Raw genomic sequence first — 25,392 nt, forward strand, 5'->3', positions numbered from 1 at the left:
CCATTCTAAAACCTTAATTCTAGCCTTGTTTAGCCATTCCTTTACCACTTTTGACAAGTGTTTGGGGTAAGGGTGTAACGGTACGTGTATTTCTATTGAACCGTTTCGGTACGGGGGTTTCGGTTCGGAGGTGTACCGAACGAGTTTCCACACGGACATATTAAGTAGCGTACCGCACGTTGTGTAAACAATGCACACCAAGGCACAACACACGGCATGCTAGCAGCGACCGGGCTACGACAACAAAGCGAAAGTGGTTTGCCGACATTGTTCAACAGCGGTAGGGTATGCTTCTGGCAACACGTCAAACATACTAACTAGAGATGTCGATAAATGCATTAAAATGTAATATCGGAAATTATCGGTATCGTTTTTTTTATTATCGATATCGTTTTTTTTGTTTTGTTTTTTTAATTAAATCAACATAAAAAACACAAGATACACTTACAATTAGTGCACCAACCCTAAAAACCTCCCTCCCCCATTTACACTCATTCTCACAAAAGGGTTGTTTCTTTCTGTTATTAATATTCTGGTTCCTACATTATATATCAATATATATCAATACAGTCTGCAAGGGATACAGTCCGTAAGCACACATGATTGTGCGTGCTGCTGGTCCACTAATAGTACTAACCTTTAACAGTTAATTTTACTCATTTTCATTAATTACTAGTTTCAATGTAACTGTTTTTATATAGTTTTACTTTCTTTTTTATTCAAGAAAATGTTTTAAATGTTTTTATCTTATTTTATTTTATTAATTGTATTTAAAAGTACCTTATCTTCACCATACCTGGTTGTCCAAATTAGGCATAATAATGTGTTAATTCCACGACTGTATATATCTGTTGATATCGGTATCGGTTGATATCGGTATCGGTAATTAAAGAGTTGGACAATATCGGAATATCTGCAAAAAGCCATTATCGGACATCACTAATGCTAACCCATTTGAAGCGTCACCACGCCCAAGTGAACATCGCTTCAACGACGAGAAAGACGAGCGCCGTGCAAACACCGCATTCAAGCAGCCTCTCCTCGGCGAGTCAGGCAGGGCTAAAGCAATAACAAATACCGTTGTTGTTTTTATAGCAGCAGATTTAAGACCATATTGCATTAAAAACTAAATTTTGACCCACTTCTTCTTTCTGTAGACAATGTGGATAAACTGATTTTTCTGGCAAAAAACAGGAAGATTGAGTAAAAGTCACCAGGGTTAAAGGCTGAGTTGACTTGAAACTGTTTAATGTTGCACTTTTTATATGTAGAAGAAAAGTTTTGTCATTTTATTTAATCTGAGCAACAACTTGAGGCAGTTTAATGTTGATTAACGTGGGCCCCGACTTAAACAAGTTGAAAAACGTATTCGGGTGTTACCATTTAGTGGTCAATTGTACGGAATGTATACTGTACTGTGCAATCTACTAATACAAGTCTCAATCAATCAATCAAAAAAAAGCACTTTATATGAAGTGAAGTGAATTATATTTATATAGCGCTTTTCTCAAGTGACTCAAAGCGCTTTACATAGTAAAACCCAATATGTAAGTTACATTTAAACCAGTGTGGGTGGCACTGGGAGCAGGTGGGTAAAGTGTCTTGCCCACGGACACAACGGCAGTGACTAGGATGGCGGAAGCGGGGATCAAACCTGCAACCCTCAAGTTGCTGGCACGGCCGCTCTACCAACCGAGCTATACACGCCCCGAAGAAAACTTTTGTTAAGAAACTATTCTGAGCCTTATCTTATTTAGTTTTTATTTGATATATGTTGACCACATTAACCCTGGCAATGGACCCTGTGTGTATATGTATGTTATGCCATTGTTTACAAATTTGGTAAATAAATAACCAAAAAATGTATATTTTGTTGTTTTCTTACTGTACCGAAAACGAACCTAACCGTGACCTCTAAACCGAGGTACGTACCGAACCGAAATTTTTGTGTACCGTTACACCCCTACATAATACTACCACCACCATGCTTGACAGTACCTACATAATACTACCACCACCATGCTTGACAGTAGGAATTGTGTTCCTGAGATTAAAGGCCTCACCTTTTCTCCTCCAAACATATTGCTGGGTATTGTGGCCAAACAGCTCAATTTTTCTTTCATCTGACATCACATGGACAAAGATAAGACCTTCTGGAGGAAAGTTATTTGGTCAGATGAAACAAAAATTGAGCTTTTTGTGACCAACAAGTATGTGATCCAATCACTTTATCAAAAAAAATAAGACTTGTAGAAATGATTGGAAACTCAAGACAGCCATGACATTATGTCCTTTACAAGTGTATGTCAACTCTTGACCACGACTGTGTGTAAGATCAGTTCGTCAGACGCAGAGATTGTTGTATACTGAGTGCACAGAGCTATGTGGCAGCATCTCCTATTTTCCGCTTGATACGTTTAAGCAGTACCGTTCCTCCCATCCACCCCCACTTATAAACACTCCCACCCTGCCTTCCTTCCATTCTACAAAGTGGCCTGCAGGTTGGAGGAGAGGAGGAGGGCCTAGAGGATAAAGTGGCGTGGGAAGGGTTAAGCCCAAACTGCTCCATCTGCTTCCTGTTCTGTTCCCTTGGTTGGTTGCTGGCCCCCGCCCAGCAGTTACGCAGGCTGCAGTCTGATGCAAAGCATAAACATTCCGACAACAGGACGACTCGCGAGACAACTACAATGCGCATTGCTGTGACATTTCTAACTTTTGCATAAGATTTTCTGAAACAATGGACAACCTGGGGAGTTAGATTGTGTTAGTCATAATTCTCAGGCTTTGTAAGCTACTCTAGGTTTATCTTTTCTTTCCAATAATGACCCCTTTGTGTAAACGTTGAAAAAAAAAAAGGACATTTCCACATGCACACAGTATTTGCTAAATGAATAAGTAAACAAACATCACTCATGGAAAGTACAGCTCATAGCTACTGGCCAAGTCCTTTGTTGTAGTATAAACAACAAACCTTAAGGTCAGGGGTCTCAAACTCAGAGCTCATAGGCCCATATTTTATGGCCCTCCACTTAACTTCGTACTACCGTATTTTTCGGACTATAAGGCGCACTTAAAATCCTTTAATTTTCTCAAAACTCGACAGTGCACCTTATAACCCGGTGCGCCTAATGTAGAATTTTGGTTGTGCTTACCGACCTCAAAGCTATTTTATTTGGTACAAGGTGACATGATAAGTGTGACCAGTAGATGGCAGTCACACATAAGAGACATGTCTAGACTGCAATATGATGGCAGTCACACATAAATGATAAATAAATGATAAATGGGTTGTACTTGTATGGCGCTTTTCTACCTTCAAGGTACTCAAAGCGCTTTGACACTACTTCCACATTTACCCATTCACACACACATTCACACACTGATGGCGGGAGCTGCCATGCAAGGCGCTAACCAGCAGCCATCAGGAGCAAGGGTGAAGTGTCTTGCTCAGGACACAACAGAGATGACAAGGTTGGTACTAGGTGGGGATTGAACCAGGCCGTTGCGCACGGCCACTCTCCCACTGCGCCACGCCGTCCCATAAGAGATACTTGTAAACTGCAATATGACTCATGTAAACAACACTAAAATTGTATATGTTCCATTGAAAATATAGAACATTACACACGGCGCTCAAAAATCTATCAAAATGTTTTAGTACGACTTTGGTAAGCTATGAAGCCGCACCGCTTGGTTTGTACTGTGCTTCAACATAGGAGTATTATTATGGTGTGTGTATAAAGTAAGACATATTATCTGGCGTTTTGTTTCGCAATATTATGCAAAAGCAACTTTTCTTACCTTCTGGTACCTGCTGATCTGTATTTGGGATCTGCATAAGTCCTGAAACTTTGCGCGAATGCGCCTTTGTAGTCGTGCCGACACTGTAGTCGATAAGCTTCTTGTTTTTCTCTATCTTCTTGTTATGGGACATTCATCCTCCGCTGTTGCCATTTCTAATATAAAGTAGTGTAAAGTTCTTACTTATATCTGTCAGTAAACTCGCCATGAAAGCGCTAAAACATACCGGTGTAGTGAGTTTACATTAATCACCCAAGGAACTTTATTGAAACTGAGCTCCTGAGAGCGGCCCATTCTTTCACAAATGTTTGTAGAAACAGTCTCCATGCCTAAGTGCTTGGGCCAAGTGATTAGGACACACCTGATTAAGAATAGTATATTTTAAAATCTGCATCTGCAAAGAATTACGGTCGACAATTGTTGGGAACCGGACTCGAAACAAGCAACGAGTACGGGAACTGGAATCGTCCAATTTCCAACGAATGCCCAACCCTAGTCAACAAGACAAAGACCAAGTGGGTGGGGATATATATATATATATTTTTTTTTTTTACAAGGTTCCGATTTCTACTTAAAACCTGCGTAGGTGAACGTATCCTAAGTTGACCCGTGTCACTGCAAACTCACAGCAGTCCTAGAGACTACAAAGCAGTGAAAGCAAAAGTAGTAAACACATGAAGACTTGTTGATGCTGCTTATGCTAAGGTGTGAGAGCGAGACAGAGAGAGAGGTGTGTAGATTTACAGTGTGCCAGACAGCAAGGTCAGCTCCTCCCGAGAGAGGTGTTGGCTTTCTAGCGGAGTACAGCCACTCGAAACCAAGGTCGCAATTCAGTGAGAAGCGGACCAGACAGGAACAAAGTAAGCCATATAAGCATAAATATTTGGGTCGAGCTGGCGGACTCCGTGTGTAATCAGATATGGCACGGGCAAAAATAAGTAAATGGCAGGAGACCATGTATCCACCCATTTAGGGTCGAATTCCCCGATACCGGATTGCTTTCAGACATCGACAAATCAGAAAAGAACCCATTATCACAACCATTATGACAAGAAACTGTAGAGGACAGATCATATTGTGCGTCTACCATCTGCGCTAATTCAATCTTTAAGAGCATCTTGTATGGTTTCGACTTGCTTTTTAAGAGAAAAGGGATTCACTGAGAATAATGCCTGATAGGGGAAAATATTAAAGAACTTTCCCAAAAGAAACCCGACACTAGCTAAAGACAATAATTAGAAGAACACCAAACATGTTTTGGTCTAACAGACCCCAAAAAAAGTCTGCGGGCTATTTAGTGTTTTCTATTCGGGCTCCAGTACTATGGAATGCCCTCCCGGTAACAGTTAGAGATGCTACCTCAATAGAAGCATTTAAGTCCCATCTTAAAACTCATTTGTATACTCTAGCCCAGTGGTCCCCAACCACCGGTACTGGTCCGTGGATCGATTGGTACCGGGCCACACAAGAAATAAAAAAAATAAAAATAAAAGATTTTTTTTTGTTGTTTTGTTTTTAATTAAATCAACATAAAAAACACAAGATACACTTACAATTAGTGCACCAACCCAAAAAATCTCCTTTCCCCATTTATACTCATTCGCACAAAAGGATTGTTTCTTTCTGTTATTAATATTTCTGATTCCTACATTATATATCAATATAGATCAATACAGTCTGCAGGGATACAGTCCGTAAGCACACATGATTGTATTTTTTTATGACAAAAACAAAAACAAAAAAAATACCCGCTCGCCTGTGCATCGGTTGGGGACATCTCTGCGCTGCTGACCCGTCTCCGCTCGGGATGGTCTCCTGCTGGCCCCACTATGGACTGGACTCTCACTATTATGTTAGATCCACTATGGACTGGATTTTCACAATATTAAGCTAGACCCACTCGACGTCCTTTGCATCCAGTCTCCCCTAGTAGTAAGTAAGCAAACAAAGACTCCTAATTTAGCTGCTGACATATGCAGTAACATATTGTGTCATTTCCCATTCTATTACTTTGTCAAAATGATTACGGACAAGCGGTAGAAAATGGATGGATGGATGGATGGATGGAAGAAAATTAATTATTAATCTACCTGTTCATTTAATATCTGCTTATTTTCTCTTTTAACATGGTCTATCTACACTTCTGTTAAAATGTAATAATCACTTATTCCTCTGTTGTTTGGATGCTTTACATTAGTTTTGGATGATACCACACAAATAGGTATCAATCCAATACCAAGTAGTTACAGGATCATACATTGGTCATAATCAAAGTCCTCATGCGTCCAGGGACATATTTCCTGAGTTTATAAACAAAATATAAATTAAAAAAAAACAACAGAAGATTTTCAGATGCTAAAAAATATCGACTAGTAGTAGTATCGACTAGATACGCTCCTGTACTTGGTATCATTACAGTGGATGTTAGGTGTAGATACACCAATAGCGTTTGTTTACATTGTGACGTGTGTAGTGAAGCATGTTTAGCTATTCCTCGTCCTGCATACTTGTAAGAAACCTACTCGATTTGTCGCCATGGAGACAATGATTAGTAATTTAGAAGTAGCTAAAACACTGCGGATGGACTTTAGCCGCTAGCTAGCTAGCCATGTCTTAAAGCACCTCATCCTGAGGGCGTTTCAGTGTTATAACTTCACCTTTATCTTTAGTTTTTAAGCCAAAATGCGTCCGTTCTCCCTTTTCTGTCTACACACATTGTCTGCTTGTAAGTACTCTGTGATTGTGCGCTGCCGAACATGCTCCTCTGCTTGTAAACCAGCAACGACACGACGTGACGACGACGGGGGTCGGGGGACCGGTACTTTATAGAGGCGGTACAGCACCGAATAGGAGTCATTAGTATCGAGGTACTATACTAATACAGGTATATCGTACAACCCTACAACACATTCATTTTTGAAAAATTGAGACCAATTGCACCATGGATCCGAAAATGAAGAATCCATCCAATAAAAACAATAATATTTAGTGTCTATTTGTGGACTGTTACTGCTATGAGCGGCTTATAGTAGAGACAAATAAAAGCAAACTGTGAAAAGGGGGCGGGCTACTTCAATGTTATCTTATCCTTCCCACCTTGGAAAGGGGCCGAGCAGCTCTAAATTTAGCAAACAGAACTAAACAGTCATTGGTGTTGTGGCCACCTTTGATTGGAACTTTGGCTCACATATGATGCACTGGAAACACACACTGGCCTATCTCTGTAAAAACAAATGGCAGAAGGCTTTCTGAGGTTTATATTCTGCGTGGTTGACACCTGCCCTACAGCGCCCGACACGATAGGCACTCTCCACAAAGATGTCAGACCTGACTGGCCCTTGCACGAGTTAGTGTTGTTTCCACTCTGTGTATTTTTTTCATACTACAAGATGCAAAAAAAATAAGGCACAAAAAAGGTAAAGTGACTTTATTTATTCTTATTATACTTGGACAGACCGATTAAAGCCAACAAGAGTAGCAAAGCACACTGGTGAAGAGACAGAATGCTAACTAACCAGGATAAGGCCAACCAGTATCATTTTCGCCAACATGAAAATATGAATCCTGCTAAAAAAAAATTGGTAGCTTAAAATATTTATATTTTTGTACTTGTCTTAATCCTTTTGTATGTGTTTTACACTTTTCTGAACTTTAAAAAAAAAAAAGTAGAGATGTCCGATAATGGCTTTTTTGCCGATATCCTATATTGTCCAATTCCGATATCAACCGATACCGATATATACAGTCGTGGAATTAACACATTATTATGCCTAATTTTGTTGTGATGCCCCGCTGGATGCATTAAACAATGTAACAAGGTTTTCCAACATAAATCAACTCAAGTTATGGAAAAAAATGCCAACATGGCACTGCCATATTTATTTTTGAAGTCACAAAGTGCCTTATTTTTTTTAACATGCCTCAAAACAGCAGCTCGGAATTTGGGGCATGCTCTCCCTGAGAGAGCATGAGGAGGTTGAGGTGGGCGGGATGTGTATATTGTAGCGTCCCGGAAGAGTTAGTGCTGCAAGGGCTTCTGGGTATTTGTTCTGTTGTGTTTATGTTGTGTTACAGTGCGGATGTTCTCCCGAAATGTGTTTGTCATTCTTGTTCGGTGTGGGTTCACAGTGTGGAGCATATTTGTAACAGTGTTAAAGTTGTTTATATGGCCACCCTCAAGTGTGACCTGTATGGCTGTTGACCAAGTATGCCTTGCATTCACTTGTGTGTGTGAAAAGCCGTAGATATTATGTGATTGGGCCGGCACGCCCTCAATATTGTTGTCTGGGTGGAAATCGGGAGAAATTCGGGAGAATGGTAGCACCGGGAGATTTTCGGACGGGGCACTGAAATTTGGGAGTCTCCCGGGAAAATCAGGAGGGTTGGCAAGTATGACTGGGGGACGCAACTGCTCTGTACATCTCCCTACGTCCGTGTACCACTCCGTACAGCGGCGTATTAAAAAGTCATAAATGTTACTTTTTGAAACTGATACCGATAATATCCGATATTACATATTAAAGCATTTATCGGCCGATATTATCGGACATCTCTAAAAAAAAAAAGCCTAACCAGAGACAAGGGTTGCAAATTAGACAGTGGCTAAAAGTCTTATGTACTTTGACATTGGTTACCTGTGGGTAGCAAGGTTTAATTGTACTGTCCCTGTCAAATAAATACATAAATAAAAAGAAAATAAAAACATTTCAAGAACGTGGAATACTCCCGTAAACATGGACTGTGGCAGCTGCATAGCTCTGTGTGTTAATGCTGCACAGCTAATACAAAGGAGCTCAATGAGCACATACCAGCATCATTCAAGGATCGGAATGTTCCGATACAACCTGTTGAGATTTCCCCATTCACGTGCGATGCCATGTCTGTGCTTAAATGTTGTCTGCTGAAATGAGTCCACAAGTCACTGCCTACCGGCTGTAAAAACTGTCAAAAAGGGTTTCCAGAACGGAGGTGCAGAGTAATGAGACGTGCTGGTGTTCCGGAAAGCCATTACTTATTAGAATAGGATATTTCTGTACATCTGGGATCTCTGTACATTTGTGCAGGTGTTTGTAGTATTTTACTATCTTTTGACTTTTAATTATGGTTTCATTCACTTTCACTCTCCATGCAGACTTCACCTCTGGGTCTCGTGATATCAGTGAAAACACTTTATACATTTCCATCTGCTGGCTTTTATCATGCATGAACTTTCTTTGTTCCGCAGCCACAAATCGTCAAACTTGTACTTGGAATTTTATACAAATAACTCGGCTTTGCCGCGGGCTTTCGGAATCACTGCTGCTAGCTGAAGTTTGCCTCGTGCGCATAGCTCACTAGTTGGTTGTGCTTGATAGATTCCGACCAGGTTGCACTGAATTAGTATTTCATGTCACTTTCATTGTGAGCAGATATGTCATGGTTATTATTATCGAAGTATTGTTGAATGTGCTCAATAAGTACTTACAAACACTGAAATCTTTTGACCAAGTTGTATTTTTTTTTATAATGAACTAAAATGGAAACACAATATACTTTCTTGGTAAAAGAAACAAATAATGTTCTGGGTTTTAAGAGCCATATTTTTATTTAAGTGTTTGAATAGGTCATTCTTCCATTTGAATTTGTAAAAGGTTTAAACATTTGCATTGATAAATATTGATAGAATTTTATTGATAATGATAAATTGAGTGTCACCTGGCTTCATTTCTGGTTTATATGACATTAAAAAAAATCTAAACCTTTAAAGGGGAACATTATCACAATTTCAGAATGGTTAAAACCATTAAAAATCAGTTCCCAGTGGCTTATTATATTTTTCGAAGTTTTTTTCAAAATTTTACCCATCACGCAATATCCCTAAAAAAAGCTTCAAAGTGCCTGATTTTAACCACCAGTCCATTTTCCTGTGACGTCACATGGTGAAGCCAACACAAACAAACATGGCGGAAAGACCACCAAGATATAGCGACATTAGCTCGGATTCAGACTCGGATTTCAGCGGCTTAAGCGATTCAACAGATTACGCATGTATTGAAACGGATGGTTGTAGTGTGGAGGCAGGTAGCGAAAACAAAATTGAAAAAGAAACTGAAGCTATTGAGCCATATCGGTTTGAAGCGTATGCAAGCGAAACCGACGAAAACGACACGACAGCCAGCGACACGGGAGAAAGCGAGGACGAATTGGGCGATCGCCTTCTAACCAACGATTGGTATGTGTTTGTTTGGCATTAAAGGAAACTAACAACTATGAACTAGGTTTACAGCATATGAAATACATTTGGCAACAACATGCACTTTGAGAGTGCAGACAGCCCAATTTTCATCAATTACTATATTCTGTAGACATACCCTCATCCGCGCTCTTTTCCTGAAAGCTGATCTGTCCAGTTTTGGAGTTGATGTCAGCAGGCCAGGGAAGCTAGGGTTGATATTCTTCTCTTGATCATCTTCGGTGGCATAAGGGACGTGTGAGCCAAGACATCCAGGGGGTTTAGCTCGCTCGTCTGCGGAAACAAACTGCCGCCATTTCTTGCCGTGCTACCGAGGTCCTTTGTCCCTGAATTGCTCACACACTCCGGCAGATTCAATGGGGGTCTGGCGGAAAATTTCTTTGACTTTATCGTTGGAAATGCATCTGCTTTGAGTGTCGCAGGATATCCACACATTCTTGCCATCTCTGTCGTAGCATAGCTTTCGTCGGTAAAGTGTGCGGAACAAACGTCCAATTTCTTGCCACTTTCGCATCTTTGGGCCACTGGTGCAACTTGAATCCGTCCCTGTTCGTGTTGTTACACCCTCCGACAACACACCGACGAGGCATGATGTCTCCAAGGTACGGAAAACATTCGAAAAAACGGACAATAACAGAGCTGATTTGACTCTGTGTTTGTAATGTGTTTGAGAAAATGCCGGATTGCTTCCCGATGTGACGTCACAAGGTGACGTCATCGCTCCGAGAGCGAATATTAGAAAGGCGTTTAATTCGCCAAAATTCACCCAATTAGAGTTCGGAAATCGGTTAAAAAAATATATGGTCTTTTTTCTGCAACATCAAGGTATATATTGACGCTTACATAGGTCTGGTGATAATGTTCCCCTTTAAAAGCGAACCTGAGGTTTATGCTTTTCTTTTTTTTTTTTAAATGAACAAAACATTAATATAGTGTGAAAGCTTTCATGGTCGTAATTTACACTTGTTCTAAACATTCCAATTATTGGATTTAAGGCTTTTTAAGACTGCGTGTGTACCATGATTGTTAATTGTCAATAGCACTCACCATAAATAAATGGAACAAATTAAAGTTAATACATTGTTATCTTGAAATAGACGGAATAAAACCCTATACTGAACACCCCTAATTCATCATACTTGCGTCTAGAGAAGTTTATTAAGCCTCATATAAAATCAACAATAATGGTGATAATATATATCTTTTATCCATATACCGTATTTTCTGCACCATAAGGCGCACCGGATTATAATACGCACTGCCGATGAATGGTCTATTTTTGATCTTTTTTCCACATATAAGGCATTGAAGGAGCCATTTTTTTATTTTTTTATAAATTGAAAACACTTCCTTGTGGTCTAACGCAGCAGTAACTCCTCATCCGGAAACAACAACAAAGTGTGTCCCGTGAAAAACTGTCCGACCGGAACACTCTAATAACTAAAGTTCCTTGAGTGAATAATGTAAACTCACTACACGGGTATGTTTTAGCGCTTCCTTACCGAGTTTACTGACAGATATAAGTAAGAACTTTACACTACTTTATATTAGAAATGGCAAAAGCGGAGGATGAAAGTCCCATAACAAGAAGATAAAGAAAAAGAAGAAGCTTATCGACTACGGTGTCGTCACGGACTACAAAGGCGGACGCGTACAATTTTTAGGATTTATGCAGATCCCAAATACAGATCAGCAGGTACCAGAAGGTAAGAAACGTTGCTTTTGCATAATATTACTAAACAAAACGCCAGATAATATGTCTTACCTTATACACACATCATAATGATACTTGTATGTTGAAGCACAGTACTATCCATCAAGCGGTGCGGCTTCATAGCTTACCAAAGTCGTACTAAAACATTTTGATGGATTTTTGTGTGCCGTGTGTAATTTTCTATATTTTCCAAGGAACATATACAATATCGGTGTTGTTTACTTGAGTCATATTGCCATCATATTGCAGTCTACACGTATCTCTTATGTTTGACTGCCATCTACTGGTCACACTTATTACACCATGTACCAAATAAAATTGCTTCGAGGTCGGTAAGCAAAACCAGAATTATTCCGTACATTAGGCGCACCGGGTCATAAGGCGCACTGTCGAGTTTTGAGAAGAAAAAAAATTATTTTAAGTGTGCCTTATAGTCCGGACAATACGGTACTCAATATCACTAAAAAAAGATTTTTTGAGCGTGTGTGTAATGTTCTATATTTTCAATGGAACATATACAATATCAGTGTTGTTTACTTGAGTCCTATTGCCATCATATTGCAGTCTACACATATCTCTTATGTTTGACCGCCATCTACTGGTCACACTTATCATTACACCATGTACCAAATAAAATTGCTTCGAGATCGGTAAGCAAAACCAGAATTATTCCGTACATTAGGCGCAACGGGTTATAAGGCGCACTGTCTAGTTTTGGGGGGGAAAAAGGATTTTAATCGTGCCTTATAGTCCAGAAAATATGGTACTATAAAGTATTTCTGATTCTAATTCTGATTCTGATCACTAAAAAAATAAGATTTTTGAGCGTGTGTGTATTGTTCTATATTTTCAATGGAACATATAAAATGTTGGTGTTGTTTACTTGAGTCATATTGCAGTCTACACGTATCTCTTATGTTTGACCGCCATCTACTGGTCACACTTATCATTACACCATGTACCAAATAAAATTGCTTTGAGATCGGTAAGCAAAACCAGAACTATTCCGTACATTAGGCGCAACGGGTTATAAGACGCACTGTCTAGTTTTATGGGGGGAAAAAGGATTTTAAGTGTGCCTTATAGTCCGGAAAATACGGTATTATAAAGTATTTCTGATTCTGATCACTAAAAAAATAAGATTTTTGAGCGTGTGTGTATTGTTCTATATTTTCATTGGAACATATAAAATGTTGGTGTTGCTTACTTGAGTCATATTGCAGTCTACACGTATCTCTTATGTTTGACTGCAATCTACTGGTCACGCTTATCATTACACCATGTACCGAATAAAATTGCTTCGAGATCGGTAAGCAAAACCAGACTTATTCCGTACATTAGGCGCAACAGGTTATAAGGCGCACTGTCGAGTTTTGAGAAGAAAAAAAAGGATTTTAAGTGTGCCTTATAGTCCGGAAAATACAGTAATATAATCAAGTAAACAGAGCTCTGGTATCGGAATAGTATCGCATCAGCAGATACCCCCAGGATAAGATCAGCGTTCCTAAAATAACAGAACCGTCTATGTCACTATTGGAAATGTGGAAAGTCAGGATTGGCAGCAAAGCTCTGAACGGGACTTTCTCAGTTCCCATCCCCATGTCTGAAACGGCGTGACCTGGGTAGCCCTTGAATTCCTCCGCCGAAGACGCCGCTCGCCATCATACTAGTCGCTATTAGCCGTCTTCCACTCAGCGCCACAGTGCCTTGCCTGTTCCCTGAAAACAGACTCCTTCTATACAGTATCAATCTGCAGTCTGCCTGAAGGGGAGGAGGAGACGCAGAAGAGGGGAGGAAGAAGGGAAGGTAGGGGAAACAAAGCCTCTATAGTCGTCTCTCCGGCAGGGCAAGGCCGAGTCGCACTACCGGGGGCAAGTTATGTAACGTGACTGGCAGGGCCCACTTCTGTGTTCAGAGCTGCTGCACACACTAATCCCCACAGAGAAACAAGACCTTCTTTGGAGGGAAAGGAGGAGATAGAAGGGCGAGTACAAAGAGGAAACCAGGGAAGACGGTGTGATTACACGAATGCCAACCTTTCATCTGAACCAAATCGATCACTGACACCTTCCCTCTAAGCACGGCTGCTGGAAAAACAGCAGAATTTATATCAGCACCGCACATGGCTGACTTTAAAATGGAGGGGATTTACACCTGGTACAGTAAATTACAGTAATCAAAGCTACTCACATTCATAAAATCTTTATAGCGATACAACGTAATACATTTAAATCAGGGGTGCTCATTACGTCGATCGCGAGCTACCGGTCGATCTCGGAGGGTGTGTCAGTCGATCACCAGCCAGGCATTAAAAAAATAGTCCTAAAAATGAGCGATCATAAATCTTCAGTATGACGTCACTTTCGTCACTTGATTGACATTCACGGCACCCGAGGGTCTTCTGAGATGACGCTGGCTGCTGCCAGCTCATTAAAATTACCGACTAGGCGAGAAACACTTTATTTCAACAGACTCTGGCGCCATACCTGTCGTCAAAACTCCAAAGACCGACTGCACAGTTGCGCTACCAAAATAAGAGTCTCAGAAAGCTGGCGTGCACAAGCTAGCAAGCTACGGAGTTTGCCGACAATGTATTTCTTGTAAAGTGTATACAAAGGAGTACGGAAGCTGGACAAATAAGATGCCAAAAACCAACCACTTTCATGTGGTATTGGACAGAAAGGAGGACTTTTTTTCTCCTCCATTCGAAAATGCGGACCTTATCAGCACCACTGTCTGATTCCTATCAATGCAAGTCATCAGAATCAGGTAATACACCAACTTATATTCTTGTCTTCATGAAAGAAAGGAATCTACATGTGTTAAACATGCTTGTATTATCTTTAAACACCTTTAACTTATTAACAATATTAACTATATGTGTTAAACATGATTGTATTATCTTTAAACACCTTTAAGTTGTTAACAATATTAACTATATGTATTAAACATTCTTGTTTTATCATTAAACACCTTTAATTTTTTAACAATATTAACTGTGTTAAACATGCTTGTATTATCATTAAACACCTTTTACTTGTTAACAATATTAACTATATGTATTAAACATACTTGTATTATCATTAAACACCTTTAATTTTTTAACAATATTAACTATATGTGTTAAACATGCTTGCATTATCATTAAACACCTTTAACTTGTTAACAAATACATATATTTCATAAATAAGTAAATGTAAATTATATATATGAATGATGTAGATCCCCACGACTTGATCAATTGAAAAGTAGCTCGCCTGCAGACAAAGTGTGAGCACCCCTGATTTAAATGATAATAGAACCATTTCAGAACAGGTTAAAAGGCTCTTAATTAGGCTGCGGACGTATGCAGTGACATTTTGTGTCATTTCCGTTTTTTCAAAACTATTGCTATTGGTTGTTCATTTACTTTAGATATCTACCGGTAGTTACTTCCTATTGTAACATGTTTCTATCCAGGGCTGCGCAATATGGTTGGAAACTGTATTTGTTATCACCTATCAAAAATAAGGACCATGAGAAAAATATAACAAATGTACAGTATTTTTCGGACTATAAGGCGCACTTAAAATCATTTTATTTTCTCAAAAATCGACGGTGCGCCTTATAACCCAGTGCGCCTAATGTACTGCATAATTCTGATTGTGCTTACCGACCTCAAAACAATTTTATTTGGTACACCGTGTAATGATGGGGGGACGGCGTGACGAAGTTGGGAGAGTGGCCGTAACAGCAAGCTGAGGGTCACTGGTTCAATCCCCACCTTCTACCAACCTCGTCACATCCTTTGTGTCCTTGAGCAAGACACTTCACCCTTGCTCCTGATGGGTCCTGGTTTGCGCCTTGCATGGCAGCTACCGCCATCAGTGTGTGAATGGGTGAATGTGGAAAATAGTGTCAAAGCGCTTTGAGTTCCTTAAAAAAAAGGTAGAAAAGCGCTATTTAAGTACAACCCATTTACCATGATAAGTGTGACCAGTAGATGGCAGTCATACATAAGAGATACGTGTAAACTGCAAGATGACGCAGGTAAACAACACCAAAACTTTAAAAGTTTAATTGAGGATATAGAACATTACACACGGCGCTCAAAAATCTGTCAAAATGTTTTTAGTACGACTTTGATAAGCTATGAAGCCGCACCGCTTGGCGGATTGCTGGTCCATTAACATACAAGTATTATTATGGTGTGTGTATAAGGACCGCAAAATGGCACCTATTAGCAGACATATTACCTGCCGTTTTGTTTCGCAATAATATGCAAAAGCAACTTTTCATACCTTCTGGTACCTGCTGATGTGTATTTGGGATCTGCATAAGTCCTGAAAATGTGCATGTGTCCACTATCGTAGTCCGTGCCGACGCCGAAGTCATAAGCTTCTTCTTTTTCTCTATCTTCTTATAGGACAGTCATCTTCCTCTGTTGCCATTTTTAATACAAAGTAGCCTAAAGCTTTTACTTATATCTGTCAGTGAACTCGCCATGAAAGCGCTAAAACATACCGGTGTAGTGAGTTTACATTATTCACCCAAGGAACTTTAGTTATTAGAGGGTTCCGGTCTGACTTTTTTTCACGGGACACATTTCCAGAGTTGTTGCACTAGTGAGCCACGGATGAGGAGATGCTGCTCCGTTATTGATTGAAGTAAAGTCTGAATGTCATTAAAAAAGTTAGCTTCATATTTTGACACTTCTTCCACTCTTGTCCTTGCACGCTACACCGCTACAACAAAGATGACGGGGAGAAGACGCTGCCGAAGGTGAGCCACGTAAATAAGACCGCCCACTAAACGGTGCATCCTGAAGAGACGCTCAGAAAGCGACTTGAAAATGGTTTGTAAAACATCATCTATGCAACATTTTGACCAAAGAACCACCATTACATGTTATGTAGACCAGTGTTTTTCAACCTTTTTTGAGCCAAGGCACATTTTTTGCGTTGAAAAAATGCGGAGGCACACCACCAGCAGAAATCATTAAAAAACGAAACTCAATTGACAGTAAAAAGTCGGTGTCGCAAATGTATGACTTTAAACCATAACCAAGCATGCATCACTATAGCTCTTGTCTCAAAGTAGGTGTACTGTCACGCCCTGTCACATCACACTGTGACTTGTTTTGAGTTTTTTGCTGTTTTCCTGTGTGTAGTGTTTTAGTTCTTCTCTTGCGCTCCTATTTTGGTGGGGTTTTTTTATCTTTTTTTGGGTTTTTTTTCCTGTAGCAGTTTCATGTCTTTCTTTGAGCAATATTTCCCGCATCTACTTTGTTTTAGCAATCAAGAATATTTCAGTTGTTTGTATCCTTCTTTGTGGGGACATTGTTGATTGTCATGTCACGTTCGGATGTACATTGTGGACGCCGTATTTGCTCCGCAGTAAGTCTTTGCTGTCGTCCAGCATTCTGTTTTTGTTGACTTTGTAGCAAGTTCAGTTTTAGTTCCGTTCTGCATAGACTTCCCTAAGCTTCAATGCCTTTTCTTAGGGGCACTCACCTTTTGTTTATTTTTGGTTTAAGCATTAGATACCTTTTTACCTGCACACTGCCTCCCGCTGTTTCCGACATCTACAAAGCAATTAGCTACCTGCTAATATGGAAGAGTATTACACGGTTACTCTGCCGAGCTCTAGACAGCACCGACACTCAACAACAACACATCATTTTCAGACTATAATTACTGGTTTGCAAAAAATATTTTTAACTCAAATAGGTGAAATTAGATAATCTCCCACGGCACACCAGCCTGTATCTCGGCACAGTGGTTGAAAAACACTGCTCTAGTGCGACTTATATATGTTTTTTTCCTTCTTTATTATGCATTTTCGGCCGGTGCGACTTATACTCCGGAGCGATTTATAATCCGAAAAGTACGGTATTAAAAACGCTATCGTCGGCCAAAATCATATCATTGTCTACATCTAGCAACCCTACTCACCAGTGACGTGCAGTCACTAGAGGCAGGTGAGGCGGGGCCTCACCTGCCATCATGGAAAGAAAAAAAATGTAAAAAATAAAATAAAATAAATAAATTGTTATATGTATCCAGTGATTATACTATAAAGTTATTTTCCATTTAACTTCACCAGTTTTAGATTATTTTTATTCAAAATCGCTGAATTTTCACATTTGCCGTTCAAATACTGAGAAGAGACGGTGCGGTGAACAGCAGCCAGTTGAGGCACGTCACTCAGTGCCGCAACATGGATTCCGGACTCGGCTAACTGCTGGCTTGCTGTGCAGTGAGACTGTATTGCTATATGAATTATATTATACATTTCCATAGTTTAGTTAGCTGAGGTATATAATGTACAGTGTATTTTGTCAACAACTGTATGTGTGTAACGTATTTCTTGTGCTGAGCGATCATAAAATGGCTGCAAAAGACGCACTGGCTGAGGCTCGCCTCCTGCACCCCCGCCGTAGAATTGTTATATCAACTAAAGCCCACACTTAAACTTTCCACGTGCAAGATTGAATCTATTTTAAAAAATTATTTCATAAGAAGCCAAAAAGTGCAAAAACAATAATGTTCGTGTTGGAGGAGTTGTGAACACAACATTAGGTACACCTGCAGACTGCAGGTGTATCTAATTCACAACTCCTCCAACACGAACATTATTGTTTTTGCACTTTTTGGCTTTTTATTAAATAACTTTTGTAACCTATTTTTATGGGCTTTCCTCTTTGTGATGTTAAGTTCCTGTTATGCGCTGTTATACAGTATATGCCTTGAGCTCTTATTTTGAAGGCGCTAAGAGCGGAAGTGATGTCACGTTGCGGAGGTTTTTGAAAGAAGGTAAATATAGTGGTCCTCGTGTAAACTGGAGCCTCTGTGTTTGTTATTTTGTAGTTTCATACAGTATAGGCGACATTTATAAACCCTCGGTTACACTTTTTTAAATAGATTCAATCTTGCACGTGGAAAGTTTAAGTGAGGGCTTTAGTTGCGGCGCATGGACTTAATTTCTAAGTAAAGGTAAGACCATAATAACGTTTTTTTAATTAAATGTGCTTTTTTGTGTGCTACAGTTTGTATGTGTAAAGTTAAAGTTAAGTTAAAGTACCAATGATTATCACACACACACTAGGTGTGGTGAAATTTGTCGTCTGCATTTGACCCATCCCCTTGATCACCCCCTGGGAGGTGAGGGGAGCAGTGGGCAGCAGCGGCGCCGCGCCTGGGAATCATTTTTGGTGATTTAACCCCCAATTCCAACCCTTGATGCTGAGTGCCAAGCAGGGAAGAAATGCTGGTATGAGATTTTAAACATAACCTGTTAACTGCTGCCAATCAAATGGTGAATAAGATACTCTTTAGGGTTCATATGTTTGTAAATCTGACTGTGATGAAGTCAGTGCCTCACCAGCCATCAACCTCACCGCACGTCACTGCTACTCACACATGCACTACATTTCAGTTGGATCAAACTGTATACAATTAACAGCACTGCAACAATCCAACAAAAAAATAATCATGTTCCCAAGGAAAATACAAAAACATTGATCCAGTAAGAGCGTTATGAGGTTATTATCAAGACAGCAAAAGTAGCAGGTAGTCATTAGATGCCAACACCTTAGCTAACAGCAGGCCAATTGGAGGATTTAAGGCGGTTAAAAATAATTCTGATTTAGTGAGCGGCTTGCCTGGAAACCATGTGACTGGCATCACATGAGGAGACGGAGGAGGGTGGTGCATGTCTGTGTGTGCCTGCGTGCCCACGGGCGCACAAGTGTGTATTCCACTCCTGGCACCGTAATGAGCTTTGTGATCTGTTTCCTTGGTTTCCACTGACAGTAAGCAGATATAGGAAGATGAGGGAGGTAAACAGAAGTAGCGATGCCACAGACACAAGACAGGGGAACCAGGAGGGATGATTTATGCGAGGAAGAGCTATCACCGCCTGCTGGTGTCAGGAATACATCAACAGTCCAGCCAGCACATTTTCTAATATCCCACTATTTCTGTGGTGGATTGCGCAACCTTCATTTGTACGGAAAGACGAGGGTTGTGTAATATCAACGAGGAGCTGATGGGAGCGTGCGTGTCTTATGCGTGTCGGAGTGAAACAATGGGTAATTTAGGGATTTTGTTGGACAGGAGCTAGTTGAGCGCTGCGCAGACCGTGACCTACTTTTCTTCGTCACCAACACAGCCTCCGACAATGGGACAGGAAGGCAGAAGTTCAGCGTGCGCTAAGCCCCGCTCTTAATGCATGCATTCCAACGGCTAGAGCTCAATGCTAATGTGCTTTCACACTGCCTGCTGGTACAGGAGGCTTCTGCACACATGACGACCAACAATACTGCATACTAGGGATGTCCCGATCCGATATTTGGATCAGATCGGCTGCCGATATTTGCCAAAAATTGCGTATCGGCAAGGCATGGGAAAATGCCGATCCAGATCCAGTTTAAAAAAAACCTCCGGTCCGTGTTTTCCAACGCACCGATTTAAATAATACATTCCACTTTTCTGCTGCTCCGTAATTTCCGTTCCGCGTTTTCCAGCACACCTTCAACACATCCACAATTCTCACGCAGTTGCTTTTAGCTGCTGGCATTACACGACAGGCTCTTCTCACTCTTCCCTGTGTCTCCCTCTCACAGACAGCGAGCGCACCTTCTTACACACGTCACACACTGTCACGTCATACGTCACATACGTATACGTCCTCTCCCAGCAGAGAGCGAGGTAGCGGCATGGCTAACGTTAGCTGTGATGCTAACGCTCAAGCGTCCTCTGCGCACGGCAAATCTATGCCACGCACAAAATCAAATAAAAAAATAAGCGCATAACAATTTTCGACACACGGACACGACAGAGACAACAGTTTTCGTCATCATTGTTCAAATATTGTAACGTCTGTCGAGACGCTTATCTCCATTCGGTGCCACGCTTCCACACCATCAAAATGCAGAGGCAAAAATTTCCACATCAACACCGTATGAAAAAATTAGTGATGTTTTTAGTTGTGATTTCCTTCTCTGCATGAAAGTTTAAAAGTAGCATTTATTAATGCAGTATGAAGAAGAAGAATGAAAATTTTGAAAATCAAGACTACATTTCCTGCAAATGGGTGCATTTCTACCCTATATTTTAACTTTAGATTTATTCTCATATCAAACTCTTTTGGCTGTCTTTTTGACACTTACATCCGGCGCCCCCCTCCACACCCTGGATTATAAATAATGTAAATAATTCAATGTGATTATCTTGTGTGATGACTGTATTATGATGATAGTATATATCTGTATCATGAATCAATTTAAGTGGACCCCGACTTAAACAAGTTGAAAAACTTATTGGGGTGTTACCATTTAGTGGTCAATTGTACGGAATATGTACTTCACTGTGCAACCTACTAATAAAAGTCTTGATCAATCAATCAAAACACATAGAATCATCATACTGCTGTGATTATATGCATCAAGTGTTCATTCAAGACTAAGGCAAAATATCGAGATATATATCGTGTATCGCAATATGGCCTTAAAATATCGCAATATTAAAAAAAGGCCATATCGCCCAGCCCTAGTTCAATGATGCCATTTCTGTTTGTCATGTATAATTTTGTCTATTTTGTGTTTATCCTTGAATAAACAGGTCAGTTTCTTGTTACCAACCATTGTGTATTACTCAAACTCCCCTAATTCAGCTGGCTAGTTGTTATCAAGAGTACTAAAACCCTTTTCAACATGATTCTGACAACTAAGTAGGCTAAATAACTTTAAACTTTAATACATGCTCGGATAGGCCAGTATCGGTCAGTATCGGTATCGGTCAGTATCGGTATCGGATCGGAAATGCAAAAACAATATCGGTATCGGATCGGAAGTGCAAAAACCTGGATCGGGACATCCCTACTGCATGACTGGATGTCTGGCGTTTGCAGGAAGTACATGCATTCTTAAAAGACAAAATCCACTATTAATTATTGCTGCTGCAAACCATTGAGGAAGTCGGTAAAATGACAAATTGGGGACACGATTAACACGGGTGCTTCAAACCTGCACCACAAAACAGGCCCAGCCAGCAAAGCTCCCAGCGGGAACAACATGAGCAATATGCGAATAGATTATTCATCAACATACCGATTCCATGGCTGTGGGAGAATGTCAGCAAGATAAAATCCAAAATGAAAAACACCAGCGAGTCTCCAGGTGTCCAAAGAATCCTGAAAAACAACACAAAACAAGCAAACGTGAGTTGAGGGGGGTAAAGCACGGCATGTGAAAGTCAGCCAAAGAACACATCACATATTCTCTCTTTCAGGGAGGCAAACACAATGTTTTCAAACCCACAAACAGTAATTATTGGCTGTAACAGCAACCGACTACATTCATACAAATGATCTGTACGGCAGTATTTTTAATAAACAATTAGAGTGGTGAAGAAGAGAGAAAGGTTGCAAGTTGCACTGGGAGGAGCTCGTATTGGTTGGTTGAAGTTTATTTCCAACATGTATCCAATTTCATTATGATGCATCACATTTAAAAAAGGAGTAGGAAGAAGCAACGTTTATTTAACCCTACCCCTTTTCTACCTCATAGCAATTCCAGTACGAACAAATGTCGTCATTTGTACATACCGTATTTTTCGGACCTATAAGGCGCACTTAAAATCCTTTCATTTTCTCAAAAATCGACAGTGCGCCTTATAACCCGGTTCGCCCAATTTACCGCATAATTCTGGTTGTGCTTACTGACCTCAAAGCAATTTCATTTGGTACATGGTGTAATGATAAGTGTGACCAGTAGATGGCAGTCTTTAGGGGTGTACGGTACGTGTATTTGAATTGAACCGTTTCGGTACGGGGTGTACCGAACGAGTTTCCACACGGACATATAAAGTAGCGTAACGCACGTTGTGTAAACAATGCACACCGAGGCACAACACCGGGCATGCTAACAGCTAACGGGCTACGATAGACTGACCATACGTCCTCTTTTCACCGGACATGCCCTCTTTTGCAGAGCTGTCAGGGCGGAGTTTCTTAAATGCCTCAAATGTCCGGCATTTTGAGTTAGGGTTGCGTGTATTTTCAATGTACGTTCAGGGCTAAGAAGGGGTTGAAAACAAAACAAATTGTGCGCGCAGCAGCATTGGTGAGGGAGGGGCAGAGACAGAGAGAGAGAGAGAGAGTTATGATAAACGCGCATGCGTCGCCAGGCTCTGCTTTTTATCCATAGATTTATTAGATGAAATTTTTTATTATCTATAGCAGGGGTGTCAAAAGTGTGCCCCGGAGGCCATTTGCGGCCCACAGCTAATGTTTTAAAGGCCCACGGCACATTCTAAAAATACTATTAAAATAAACAAAAACATAACAAAAGTGAAATAAAAAAGCTTAAAAGGTTAAATGTAATTTAGAAAAAGTTGCAATGTTGACTAATAAAACAAAGCTGGTTTATTTTTCTTTCAAACTGTCATTGCTCAAAACATAATATTGAATCAAAATCAATGTTATTATGAATTATTGACCTATCCAAGGTTACTTCACATCAAATATTCCACTAAGAAAAATATTTTTGGTGGAAGATTTTGCAAATTTGGTAAATAACCCAAAAATGTATATTTTGTTGTTTTCTTACTGTGCCGAAAATTAACCGAACCGTGACCTCTAAACCGAGGTACGTACCGAACCGAAATTTTTGTGTACCGTTACACCCCTTGCAGTCATACATAAGAGATACGTGTAGGCTGCAATATGACTCAAGTAAACAACACCAAAACTTTAAATATTCCATTGAGAATATAGAATATTACACACTGCGCTCAAATATTTTTCAAAATGTTTTTAGTACAACTTCGGTAAGCTATGAAGCCGCATCGCTTGATGGATTGTCGCCGCATTAAACATACAAGTATTATTATGGTGTGTGTATAAGGACCGAAAAATGGCACCTATTACCAGACATATTACCTGGCGTTTTGTTTCACAATATTATGCAAAACTAACGTTTCCTACCATCTGGTACCTGCTGATGTGTATTTGGGATCTGCATAAGTCCTGAAAATGTGCGCACAACCGCAATTGTAGTCCGTAGTCAATAAGCTTCTTCTTTTTCTCTACCTTCTTATGTGGCATTCATCTTCTGCTGTTGCCATTTTTAATATAAAGTAGTGTAAAGGTATTGCTTATATCTGTCAGTAGACTAGCTATCAAAGCGCTAAAAACTGTAGTGGGTTTACATAATTGACTCAAGGAACTTTAGTTATTAGAGGGTTCCGGTTGGATGGTTTTTCACATGTCACACATTTCCGGCGTTGTTGTTGCATTATTGAGCCACGGATGAGGAGATATTGCTGCTCGTTGTTGATTGAAGTAAAGTCTGAATGTCATTAAAACAGTTAGCTCCATCTTTTGACATTTCTTCCACTCCCGTCCTTGCACGCTACACCGCTACAACAAAGATGACGGGAAGAAGACGCTGTCGAAGGTGAGCCACGTAAATAAGACCGCGCACAAAATGGCGCATCCAGAAGCTACTTGAAAATGATCTTTAAAACATAATCTATGCAACACTTACACCAAAGAACCACCATTACATGTTTTGTGGACCACAAGATAGTGTTTTAAATTTAGGAAAAAAATCATAATATGACCCCTTAAATGCGCCTTATAATCCGGTGCGCATTTTGTATGAAAAAGGGTGTACCCTATGGTCGGAAAAATACGGTAATTTACATCAATTCATTCTGAATCAACAAGTCTTAACATAAATAGTTATGTCAGTTATGATTCACATAATGAGATAAATAATATCTTAGTTTCCAGTGATGGGCAGTAACAAAGCTACATGTAGCTAAGCTACGTAGCTTAACTACATTTTCTAGTAGCTTGGCTACTTTTTTACTAAGTAGCTTTTCCTGTAGCTTAGCTACTTTTACACCCATGTAGCGAGGTGGCTTACATCAAAGCTACAAGATACAAAGAGAGAAAATGGACTGCGAATCCAGGCCAAAAATATGGGGAAAATACAATGACCTGGATAAATGAAAACATCCATACATACAGAGAAAATCAATGATGATTGGTTGGTGTTTGTATGATGAGTCACAATTGGCTAAGGTTAGGGCGTAACATTACGGACTGGCCAATCGGAGGCAAGATAAAAAAAATAGGAAGCAAAATCATAATAGTCACGCTCTCATGTCACATAACAAGAGAGTCAGAGACAGAGGGACGCTTCAAGCTGACACTAAAAAATAAAGAAACCATGAAAATGGCAGTTTAATTCTCTCCCGCAGATTAGATTGTTCCTTCAGTGATGAAGACGACCCACAATTATGCGTGTCCTTAGCCATATTTAGACAAATGTATGCATTTAGAGAGAACAATGCCCAAAACATTAGTTTGTAGTTGACCCCCACCAAGGACTGTTTTCACTGCTGGACTCTAGAAAGAGGTTCCGCAGCCTCCGTAGCAGAACCTTTAGGTTCTGTAACAGCTTCTTCCCTCAGGCCGTAAGACTCTTGAACGCATCATAATAGTCCCCTCAATTACCCCCAAAAAAGGATTAACTCGCTGGAATATAAAGACAATATAACATACATCCATAAACCTGGATGCATATGCAAAAGTGCAATATATTTATCTGTACAGTAATCTATTTATTTATATCTGCACCTTATTGATTTTTTTA

The 25,392-nt window shown here is 40.1% G+C and overlaps 1 protein-coding gene across 2 annotated transcripts in view; it reads right to left on the reverse strand.

Moving 5' to 3' along the window:
• Positions 1-25,392, reverse strand: part of ankrd11 (ankyrin repeat domain 11) — a 294,007-nt gene that overhangs the window by 176,150 nt on the left and 92,465 nt on the right. For both annotated transcript variants that reach the window (XM_061974775.2, XM_061974774.2), the window contains exon 2: positions 21,838-21,920. The gene's annotated coding sequence lies outside the window, so the exon portion shown is untranslated. The remainder of the gene's footprint in view (positions 1-21,837; positions 21,921-25,392) is intronic.

This window comes from Nerophis lumbriciformis, linkage group LG15 (genome assembly GCF_033978685.3).
Source record: "Nerophis lumbriciformis linkage group LG15, RoL_Nlum_v2.1, whole genome shotgun sequence".
Classification (NCBI taxonomy): Eukaryota; Metazoa; Chordata; class Actinopteri; order Syngnathiformes; family Syngnathidae; genus Nerophis; species Nerophis lumbriciformis.